Here is a 12,355-nt window from a genome sequence, read left to right as displayed (position 1 = left end):
CTAAGTACTCTTCTGTTCATTTAAATAAATCTGAGTTTTTATTATGTGTTTCTGGTAAACACCAGAGCTTTTATTCTGAGTATTATTAAAAATCTTCTAAACAAGATACACTTATTTTAATTGTATTTCTTTTTTGTGTTTTCAAAGATGTTTGTGAACACAATATGAATCCAAGTTGAGTACAAATATAATAGCAGGTTGTGTTTTAGTTTAGGGATTCAGGTTTCTTTTAACTTCTGTGAAGTAAAACTCTCCATGTATTTTTATTATAAACATCCAGTTAAAAACACCTGTCATTCAGAATAGTACTCATAGATTCACCCTTAACTTAAATGTTATTGTTTTTGTTGTAGTTCTTCCAATTATATGTGACTTACTTTAAGCTTTTCATTAAGAAACAGCAGAAAGACCAGACTACTCACTCGTTAAGTCCTCAAAGTCTCTTCTGCAGCAAGCACCAGTAGAATTCAGGCCTTCGCTCACAGAGATTTGTGAGACTGGTTCAACTTTTGAACTGTACTCATGAACAATATGCCCATTTTCCATTCTCACAGCACACAAGTGTGGGTTATTGATAGCAATTACTGATTGTTGCTCTTTGTGTTGAAGCAAACTGGAAGACACTGTTCTCCATCTGACCACACTTATTCTGAGCTACCAGAAAATTAATTTTACTCTGCAGGTATGTCTAGTAAGATTCAAAAGGCAAAAAACAAAACAAAGCAAAAAATGAAACAAAAACAAAACAAACAAAATCCCAAAAGCATTCAAGGGAAAAAAATCATCCAATATATTTATTTATATGACACATTAAAAATTAAAAGATGAAAAAGTGAAAACATATACAAAGATTTAATGTTATCACATTAATGTTTTAGTACACTTAAAGTCAGCAGATTTCTTTAGATGTAAATTTAAACTTAGAAGTAAAATCATTAAATATTAACTCTAGTTAATGATATTTATATTAAAAAGTTAAGGGGAAGTGTAAGGGTCTCTGTAATGTATTCTATAAATTAAGTAAATTAACATATGGATAGGTTGAAGGATACAAGTACTGATTTGTGAAATAGCAAATTTAAAAAAATCTGTCAGTGGCAAAATTATAGGTGGTAGTTTCATATTATTCAAGTTCAAAGATCTGTAACTAATGTATTTGACATTTTCATGATAAATGTTGAGAACATAAATAATCACCTGCAATGTTATAGTGTAATTAAACAAAAAATAAAATTTACATGAAGTTGAGTATGGTGGAGTGCACCTATATTTGTAGCTAGTAGAGAGTTTGAGACAGGAACATTGCAAATTGGAATCCAGGCTGAGAAATCTATAAAGACCTATCACAAAAAGGTGGGGAAGGGTGTAGCTCAGCTGCAGGTCACTTGGCTGGCATGTGTGGAGCCCTGGACTCAATCCTCAGTGTCACATAGGAAAAAAGGGAAAAGAAAGAATGAAAAAAGAAAAGAAGAAAGGAAAGAGGAAATGAAGAGAGAGAGAGAGAGAGAGAACGAAAGAGAGCATTTAAGAAAAATTGTGTTCCAGCAGATTTAGTGTTTCTATTTTAATATTTAGATCTTGGAACCATTTCAATTTTAGTTTAGATCATGGTCAGAGACACGGGTATAATTTTAATCTTCAGCATGTGGAAAGTCAGTTTTTCCAGCAACGTTTATTAAAGAGGCTATATTTCTAGGGAACATATTTGGCTCCTTTGTCAAAGACTAGGCGGCTGAGTGTGTTTGGAGTTGTTTCTGCATCTTCCAATCTGTTCCACTGATCCTCAGGAATATTTATTTGCCAGTACCATACTGTTTTTATCACAGTATTATTATAGTATACTTTGAAGACATAGGTGTAGGCAAACACTTTATGGATAAAACCCCTATTACATGGGAAATAATACAAAGAATCAACAAATGGGATCTCATCTTACTAAATAGCTTTTGCAGAGAAAAATAAATCATTAACAGAGTGAAGATATAACCCAAAGAGTGGGAAATATTTTTGGTAACTGTTCCTCAACAAAGGACTAATATCAAGAGTATATAAAAACTGAAAAAAATTAGACCACCCCCCAAAATTTAAATACCAAACCCAAAACTGGGCATCTGAAATGAATAAACACTTTTCAGAAGAAACACAAATGGCAAATAAATATATGAAAAAATATTCAACACCACTGTGCATTTGAGAGATGCAAATTAAAACAATGCTGAGATTCTATCTCACTCCAGAAAGAATGGCTGCTATCAAGAAATGAAGCAATAATAAATGTTGGCAGGGCTGCGGGGAAAAAGGAAACCTTCTCCATTGTTTTGGGATTGTATACTGGTGCAACCACTCTGGATATCAGTATGGAGATTCCTTAAAAAAAAAGGTTCCTTTGACCTGGCTATTCCTCTTCTTGGTATCTAAAAACATCCCACCACAATGTTATATGCACACAATGTTTATAGTGGTATAGTTTGTATTAGCTAAATCTTGGAAACAGCCAAATGCCCATCAACTGATAAATGAATAAAGAAGATGTGATTATTTATATATACTGGAGTACTACTCTGACATACAGAAGAATAAAATTGAGGCACTTCTAGGTAAATGGATACACCTTGAGATCACATTGTTAAGTGAAATATATCAGACACAGATGTGTAAATATCACATAGTTTCTCTGGTGTGAGAAACTGAAAGTGGCAATAAGAACCAAAATGTATAATAAATATTGTGATATAGAAAGAAAATGTTCAGATGGGAAGGGGAACTAGGAAGAGAATAGGAAGAAAAGAAAGAAGAAAAACAGAGAAAAAAAGATAAAATGGAAACAAGTTTTTGTAAATAAGGAGGCAGAGAGGGTTTGAAAGGAGGGGAGGAGAATGGGGAAAGAAAAGAAGAATCAAGATATATTATGTACAGGTACAAATTTCCTATGATAAATATGAACATTATGTATATCTGAAATGTACCAATAAAATCAATTGAAAAAAATAAAGCAAAGCAAACAAAAAAGAAAAATTGTGTGAATTTATGTACAAATGTATTTAATTATATATATTTATATTTTACATACTCCAAGGTATACTAGAAATTCCTTAAAATATATTGTTTCTTACTGCTTAAAAATAGCTTTCAATTTTCTAAAAATATTATAATATTTTCCTGAAATCTATTCTGAGACAAATTTGTTGAATATTGCTTTGTGAAAGTGATAATATATAGCATTTAATGTAGCATTTAGGTGACATCATCATTGGAATACGGAAGAAAATGGACCTTCTTTAGGTTCAGCATCATTCTGCATCCATAAGATCATTTTTGGACATTGAACAGTAAATTTAATTACACTCATCTATTAGGATGAAGGACTTTTCAAAACACAAAAAATGAATTTGACAAGCACAGTCCTTGGGCCCAAAATTTCTAAAAAACTTAATACTTTGAAGTTATTTTAATGAACAGTAATTTAAAGTATTGACTCACAATTTTAATCAGTTTAAAAAGACCACCCTTTTGTGATTGAAAATATGAATGAAAACAATATTCAAGCTAGAAATCTAAACACAAGTAGCATACATAAAATAGACAAGTTTACGTGCTTATTGTTTTCCATTCTCTGAGATGAATCAAGGTCCAGATTCTAAGTTATAATTTTCCATAGTTTTTAATCTACTTGTTATTTTAAAAGAATGAAGAAATGATGAGGAAATATATTGTCTTAAGCTAAAATAAATGGAGACTATAATACTCAAGACTGGAAGTGAAGTAGGAGGGATTCATTCAAAATGACTGAATCACTAATTAGTCTTAACATTGTATACTTAACTTAGATTTGAATTTTTAAATATCTTTATGATTTAATTGCCTGTGGTCTTTCTGAAGTTAATTTTCTGAGAAAATTTTGAATTTCCAATCAGTTGTAATTTAATTTTTAGCTGTTAGCTAGCAATGGTTTCCAGACTTGCTTCTATTAAAACATTTATGAGATTTCACCCTAGGATGAGAATTTTAACTTCTTCTGAAAATTGAGAATCTGTGAAAATTGTTAAAGTATAAAGTTGCTTTCCATTAATTTTTTTCTATTCATTTTTAAAAGTGTCACAACTGACAAAAACCATAATAACTTCTTTCTAAACTTATTTTTCTCACCCTTTATGTTTTTAATACTTTCTCTGCAAATTTCAAAGCAGATCCAATGCAACCATTAAAACTCCTGTCATAACTTTTGGTGCCCTGCCTATGTATTTTCATCTTTACTAAAGCAGCATTTCCATTATAGAATCACATCATGACATTGTGTTTCTTTTCATCATCGTTGGAAATAAAAAAAAAAATGATATTGTAAAAGGTCTAGTGAATTAAACTCATCTTATGTTTAATTTGCTGTGCCCTTAATATGCATTGTTCTCTGAGAAAAATTAATCTATTGGGGATATAATAAAACAAAATTTGTGCTTTTGATTTTATAATGTCACAGCAAAAAAAGAGCAAGATTAGTTATATCTAAAATCATACAATGCATTAAGCAGAATTTTTCATCTCAAAATTTATAGTCACAGGAAAACAAACACCACTTTTAAAGTTTAATTAGAAAATGCAATTGTTGGAAAATTATATTTCATCTGACAGGTTAACATCTAAAAGGGAAAGCCAAGTAGCTTTTCCCAGAATGAGAGGAAGAAGCAGAAGCATAACATTTTAACATCACGCTTTCAGAACGTCCATATTGCAGGAGGTGTCATGGACACATATGGTGAATGTTTAAATTAAAAAATATTGCAGTAAAAGATACATTGTCTTTCATCTCCCAGAAATATTGCCCCTCACTTTAAACACACTGCGCCATCACTCCTGGCACTGTCTGAAGCTGTTTGGGGGTCCTGCTTTGTGAGTGTGTTCAGCTACAATGCCATGGAGGACTCCACATCTGCACAGATTGGAAACCTTAATGTGACTTTAGGAAAGAGCCAGAAAACACCCAGTGCCAGACCCCATGACACAGGGAGGAGGACTCCACACCGTGGCTTTACAGGCCTGCCTTCCCCTGGATGGCAGAGGCAGCTGGCCACACTTCCTACAGACACAAAACAGAATCAAAGCTGCTTCAGAGAGTGGAAGAATGTGAAATAATTGTGCTGATAGCAACGAGGAGTGTTGTTACTGTGACGAATGGCAATGTGCTTCTCTGCAGTAAATTTTTAAAAATTTAAACATTCACTATGTATTTCAGGTATACCTTCTATAGTATACATTTGTTTTCCTGAACAATACGACTGCATCTCACTCTTCTTACAAATACTTGCTTTTGTGGGGAAATATTTTTGGCAATATTTAGGATGAGGATGCATCTAAGAAAACTAAAAAACAAAAGCAAAAAACCCCCAACATTTAAGAATTGCATAAAATTTAATATAAAAATTGTATGAATCTTTTTGGAGAATCTTAAAATCGTAGGAAACCACTCATTCTTAATATATTTGTTGAGCTTCCATTCTCCAGGTTTAAAAAAATATGATCACAATTTAATGTCCATTTAATAAGAGACTCTCATTTGGTAAAACATCATTTTATTTATCCTGAATTCACCTCTCATCTGCCCCATTATCTCACACACTTGGAAAGGTTTGGATTGCCATCCAGAAGTGTGTCATCATATCATATTTTAAGGCTATTCTTTTTTTTTTTGAAGTTGAGGGTAGATTTTTATATAGTTCTTTGAAGATTAAAGTACTTAACATCTAGTCTATTAGTTTCCTATTATTGCTATCACAAATTACTACAAACTTTGCACCTTAAATAACTTAGATGTATTGTGACTTAAAACAATATTTATTCTCTTATAGTTCTGAAGGTCAGAAGCCTAAAATCAGATTCATGTGGCTAAAATCAAGGTATCATCAGGACTGCATTTTTTCTGGAGGACCCATCCAAGAATCTGCTTCTTGCCTCTTCCATCTTGTACATGCTGCCAACAATCCTTGGCTTGTGGTCTCTTCATCTTCAAAGCCAGTAGTACAGTGTCCTCAAATCTTTCTATGTTTCTGTTATAACATTGCCTTCCTTCCTAGTTTCCATGCTGGTCTACATTTGTATATATCTTCTCTACTGTCAGGACACTTGTGGCAAAAGTTCAAGCTTTATCTCATTCCAAAACACCCTTCCACTCGCAGCACTTTTCAGAGAGTAGAGTGGCTCCTGTCCGTCCCGTCTTTTCTGCTCCGAGGTCTTCTGGGGCCCCAAGGCTATTCTTTATTAGATGGTGAACAGGACAATTCAAACTCATATTTCTTTGAGGCTAAATCTAGTATCAAAAATTTCTTTAAATTATCTATCTCTCTGAGAATATTCAAAATGCATTTATTCCTTTGAATAAAGTGCACAGTCTAAATATGTATCATATTTATAAACAAGTTATACAAAATTAAATTAGTATGTCACTAAAACCTATAAGCCATATATCATGTATAAGCATTTGTCTTTTTTTAGTGCATTGCATATCAATTTTTAAAATATAGTTCACACATTTATGCACAAAAGTGGTATTATTTGTGGACATGCAATTCTGTTTATACCCCTACACATAAGTGTTTCATTAAACATATATATATATATATTCCTTTCCAAAATCAATATTAGATTCACTTAACAATGTCATTATACTTTTCTATAGTTGCTTTCTTTTATGGATCTTAATATGCAATTGCCAACTTCATTTCCCTAAATGTTTATGTTAATTCTATAATGTAAAATTCCTTACAATAATTAGCATGGGAATATACGTGCATATAGTGATATCAAAACATATACTTTACATTTTAAAATTAATGGAGTTCAATTAATGAGGGTTTTAACTTGAAAATAAGTACACTGAATTCCTTACATAGCTATTTTAGAGGAAAATACATCTGTAGTTAATGGTACAAACTTCTTACCTGGTGGGTTGACTTTGGGTTTACTATTGGTTTAATTTTTACTTTGTCTTGAGGGCAAATTTGAGATATATTAAAGGTTACTTTGATAGGAAAAAGAAAAGACATTTCCAACATAAGCATTTAAAATCCAGCAGGAAAGGATAAAAGCATAAAATGAATGCTTACACCAGGCTTCCTGCTGCACTCGTGCTCCTGGTTTTATCCCACTAGGGAAACTTTAAATACCCTCTCTCTTCAGACCACTGTATTTTCTTTTCTTTTTTTTCTTTTGCTTAAATTTTTTATTGCTACATTTTAGGTATACAATATGTTTACATTTGTCATTGGGTACTTGTACCTGTATGTGATGTATCTTGGTTCTTATTTTTCCCCATTCCCCTGCCCTCCCTTCACCCCCCCCCACCCTTCCCTATTTACAAAGACTTTGTTTCCATTTTCTCCTTTTCTCATATTTTTTCCTTTCCCTTCTTTCCTTTCTCCTTCCCCTCTCACTTTCCCTACACCTTTGGACCTACTGAAAGTGTAAATAAGGATTAAAATGATTAAAACGAATAATTGATAATCCACTGTTCTTTCTTAAGAACATCCAGCTTAGGCCACCGGTCTCTCCCCGGACTGTCTTAGGGACTGCAGTGCCCAGGCTGCAGGCCTGTTCTGAAACTGCTGATAAAATGAAGGACTTCCCTCAACATCGACATCTAGAGTGGAAGAGGGTCCACACCAGCAGCCTCTGGCTGTTAAAAGATGCTCTCAAGTTGCCTGCAGTCTTCATGTGTCCTGACTCCCGCTACCTAGCAGGGACTGCTCAGTGTCCTCTGATTCACAGGGCTGAAACCAAGGAGGGACAGTAAGGTGGGAAAGGAGGGAATTCAAACTGAGTGCAGTCTCACACTCATGTCTCCACCACTGGATTCATGTTTATGAACAGCATTGTTCTTTTGGTTCCCAGTTAGTAAATGTATCTGGGACATGAGCAAGTGGATGAACAATCTTGCATAAAACAGTTATTTGTTGCTATTACCTAAAATTAAATTCAATTCTTAATACATTTGGTTTCTTTGTTTTAGCTTGGTTTGCTTTTCTGAGACAAGGTCTCTCTACGTAGTCTAGGCAGGACTGGTACTCACTGTGTAGCCCAGGTTGGCCCTGAACTTGGAATCCTCCATCCTAAGCTTCCCAAATGCTGGGATAACAATATTGTGCCACCATATAATTGACTTTTTAAGTTCATTTTAAAATTATTCACTTAGAGTTTATTTTGTGCCATGGACTATGATATATGCAGAGGTTCACATAGGTGAAACAGAAAACATTACAAGTTTTTGGTAGATTTTTGTTTGAGACAGGGTCTTGCTATATATCCCAGGCTGGCCTCAAACTCACAGAGATCTTCCTGCCTCAGCCTCCTGAGTGCTGAGATCATAGGCATGTACCACAACACCTGTCATAGCATCACAATTTCCAAGAAACTCTGTGTCTATTGAGATATTCCTAATATATCAAAATTCTTCTAATCATATTCGTATGGTTGTAATTTTCCAAACTTGAAAATAAATGGATTTTCTATCTTCCTTAGTTGTTCTGTATGTAACAATGTAATGACAGAGACAAGGTGAGACAGGGTACAAATAACAGGTACATTTCAGCCAGATACGTTTCATGTCTCTATTTTCTCACTAGGATAGTTTAAAGAATTGTAGAGCTGTGAATACCAGTACCTCTACTTTTCTCTGTCAAGGGGTACATTTTCCATTCTAAATTTTCTAATCTATGTGGTATTAAAGCACCATAAATGCAAAGTACGTCTTTCAATTTATATTTTCCTATCTCTACTGTCACTGATAGTTTAAAATTTTTCTAATTGTATTTTATTTAAAACTTCTATAACATTTCTAGATTTATTAATGGATTAATTTTTACAAAATGATTATGATGCTTGCACTATTCAGCCTCCTTATGATCAGAGTCAATTCCAGTTCTGCTATTTACTCACAAGCATGCTAATTACTTTTTACAATATCATGCTTATAGTAATCCAAGTATCTCTCTCTGTAATTTATTATTTTTCCTAGCAAAAAGCTCATTAACAGTCACAGGACTCAATAATGTTAATATTCCCAAGATGAATGATACAAAAGATTCATTATCTTTAAGCCACATTGGAATTACTGAACTGAATCATTTTATATGATTACAATCGTCTCCCTAGCAATGCACTCATATAAATTTGGCTAAATGCTTAAGTGGCCTATTGACCCAAAGGGCACTGTTACTCTCTGGCTTGATAATTTAATTTATTCATGTCCAAGAAATAATGCACACTTTTTATTGGAAATTTTTGCTGCTCTATTTGGAATCAAATAGTCAAGTAGATATAATTAGAATATTGAAAATTTTAAAAAAGTTTTCTTCGTTCTTGACAACTCTTTCTATTATAGACATAGATAAATATAAATACAGAGATATAGATATCTCCTTAACTATTGTGATGAAGAATTGAAAAATTTTAATGATCATAATAAGTTCACTTTCTGTGTAACTAAAATTTAAAACATTAAGCAGAATCCTTCAAACTTGTTTTAATAACTCTTTCTAAATACTGAATGAATTCTTGAAAAGTCATGATGAATTTAACTTTATTTTCACATCAAATATGATCTGTACATGACTTTCTCATAAATCTTAATTTACTTATTTTTATGTTTATATTCTTCTAAGGAAATTCCCCTCCAAGTGATGACACAGACTGACAAAAATGTTTCCTTGATCTTCACATAACGTAGAATATTTTTCACTTGCAGTTTGATTTCCCACTGTGATGTCTTTAAATGTAATTTTTGAAATTTCTCATTTAGATAAATTATGATTATTAAACCAATATATTTCTTTATATTATGAAATACAGGAGCCAAATTTGTCAAGTTAGTAACTTTTCTTAGAAAACTATCAAAAGCAATTTAGTAACAAAAGATAATTAGATGTCTATTAGTGCAAAATCCAAGCTTTAACAAATTGACAGCCCCATCTATTACACAAAGAGATATGCTTTTCACTTTATTGTTTAACTTTCCACTGAAAGTTTATCTTACAGGCAACATCTACTATTTTCATATGAAATCTGAAATCCTATCTAAAGGCATATTATGAATCATGTTTGGAAATATGGATACCAAAATGGATAATCAGATGCTGAAAAATGAGACTACAATATAAAGTTGTTCTTGCTACATCAAACCTCATCAGAACATCTCAGACACTCTGAAAATCCCATTCTATTTAGATAGCCCCATCTGAATCAGCGTCCATACACCTCCTTACTGTATATTTGGTGAAAATGACAATACCTATGTGTATTTTCAGAAAAGATTGCCACCTGGAAACATCTATTCCTGTGAAATGACCCTGAACAACCTGTACTAACAAATTATATATAAAGTGGTTGGGGTCCAGTGAATGTCATCATTTACAAGAAGTCACAATAAACCTGGTCTCTATAAATCACCATCAGTTGCCTTGTAGATATGTATATCTGTGATAAAATGCATAAAAATAAAGTGGGTTTACTTAGAACTCTCCTACTGAGGTTTAGTCTACATGGCAAAATAAAGCATTCCTAGGATTAGATGGTGATTCAATTAATTATAGCAAATAAATATCAGTATTTTTGATTTGTCATTATGCTGAAATCCTCTAATGGAAAATGGTTAATGAAATATTTATCAACATGCATTTATAGGTTATTCTTTTAGATAAAATTTGTGAATATTCGAATGCAGTGTATGAATATTCCGTGGTGATCTATACAGATTATAAGAAAATTTTTGCATAAACATAGATAATTGATGCATAAACAAGCTAGACCTAGAAAGAAGGCAGAGCTACATTTTCCCCTTTGTTCATTATTTATTCCAAGCTATCAGATTATCTCCATGCAGAATCACAGACAAAGCCCTCTAGACAAATAAGAAAGTGGGATAAAATTTTTGCAAACTCTGTATCTGACAAGGGAGTTAATATTCAGAATATGAAGGAACTTCAAACACTCAATAGTAAAGCAAATAAGCTGCCTTTAACGTTGGGGAGGAGGGTTAGGGTGCGGCTCAGTGAGAAGTTACTTGCATAGTATGAGGCTCTGTGTTTGATCCCTGGCACTGGAAACAGTGAAGGGGTACAAAAGATCTAATATATGCCACTCAACAGAAGACATACAAATGGCCAACAAATACATCAAAAAACACTCAACATCACTTGTCTTCAGGGAAATGCCAGTGAAAATGATGAAAGTTTATTTCCCCCAATAAGAATAGATATTAGTAAAAAGACAATAGATCTTAAATTCTGGTGGGAAGGTGCAGGAAAGGGAAACTGTTGTTAGGAATGTAAATTAGTAATTCTATTATTTAAAACAGTATGGTGGTTCTTCAAAAAATTACATCTATTGCATGATCTAAAAATCCTGCTGATGATCATTTATGGAAAGGAAAGGAAATCAGTATGTTGAAGCAATACCTACACTTCATGTTCACTAAAGTAATATTTGCAATAGCCAATTGCAAACATCTAGAAAAGAATGGAAACACCTAGATTACCCATCACTAAATGACTGGACAGAGATGCAGTACATATAGTCAGTGAAGCACTATACAACCATAGAAAATTAAATACCAACCTGGGATGTAGCTTAGTGGTAGAGTGCTTGCCTAGCATGTCCAAATCCCACATTTAACCCCTAGTATGTACTGTAAAAAAAGTAAAAACAATTGAAAAGAAAGGAAGGAAGGAAGGAAGGAAGGCAGAGGAGTGTTGAGATGGAGAGAGGAAAAAGAGGAGGAGAAGAAGAGAAGAGAAAAAATGAGAAAGAAGAGAAGAGATGAGAAGAGGGAAGAGGGAGAGAAGAGAGAGTAAGAAAACATCATTTGAGAACTGGATATCATCATATTAAGGGAAATAGGCCGGGTGCAGAAAAGCAAGTACTGCATGATCTCATGTCCATCTGAAAAAGTTCACCTTATCCAACTTGAAAGCAGGAAGTCGGTTACCAGAGAGCAGGGAGAGTAGGTGGGGAGGAGATGGGAAATGTAGATGAATGTATACTCAGTTACAGTTAGAAGAAAGAAACTCTGGCATGTGACATGGTGACCACAGATGCCGATAATACACCATCCTGGACAAAACGTTACAGGGAGGATTTTGAAACTGAAATACAACAATTGATAAATGTTTGGGGAGATGAATGTATTTAATCTGATTTAAATATTATGCAAGAGATACATATATCAATCACTGCATGGTGCCCTATTAATATGCACGGCTTTCATGTTTTCATGCATCAGTTAAATTTTCCAAGGTGATGTTGTATAAATTGTGAGTAGAATGGGGCTCATTACAATCTGGAGATTCTGGGGGGGATGAGATTAAAAAAGATG

This window comes from Heterocephalus glaber, unplaced genomic scaffold, assembly GCF_053883595.1.
Source record: "Heterocephalus glaber isolate CG9 unplaced genomic scaffold, H.glaber_assembly_v1.0 deba00000594, whole genome shotgun sequence".
Taxonomy (NCBI): domain Eukaryota; kingdom Metazoa; phylum Chordata; class Mammalia; order Rodentia; family Bathyergidae; genus Heterocephalus; species Heterocephalus glaber.
The sequence above is the reverse complement of the archived record's forward strand: the minus strand, read 5'-3'. Positions refer to the sequence as shown.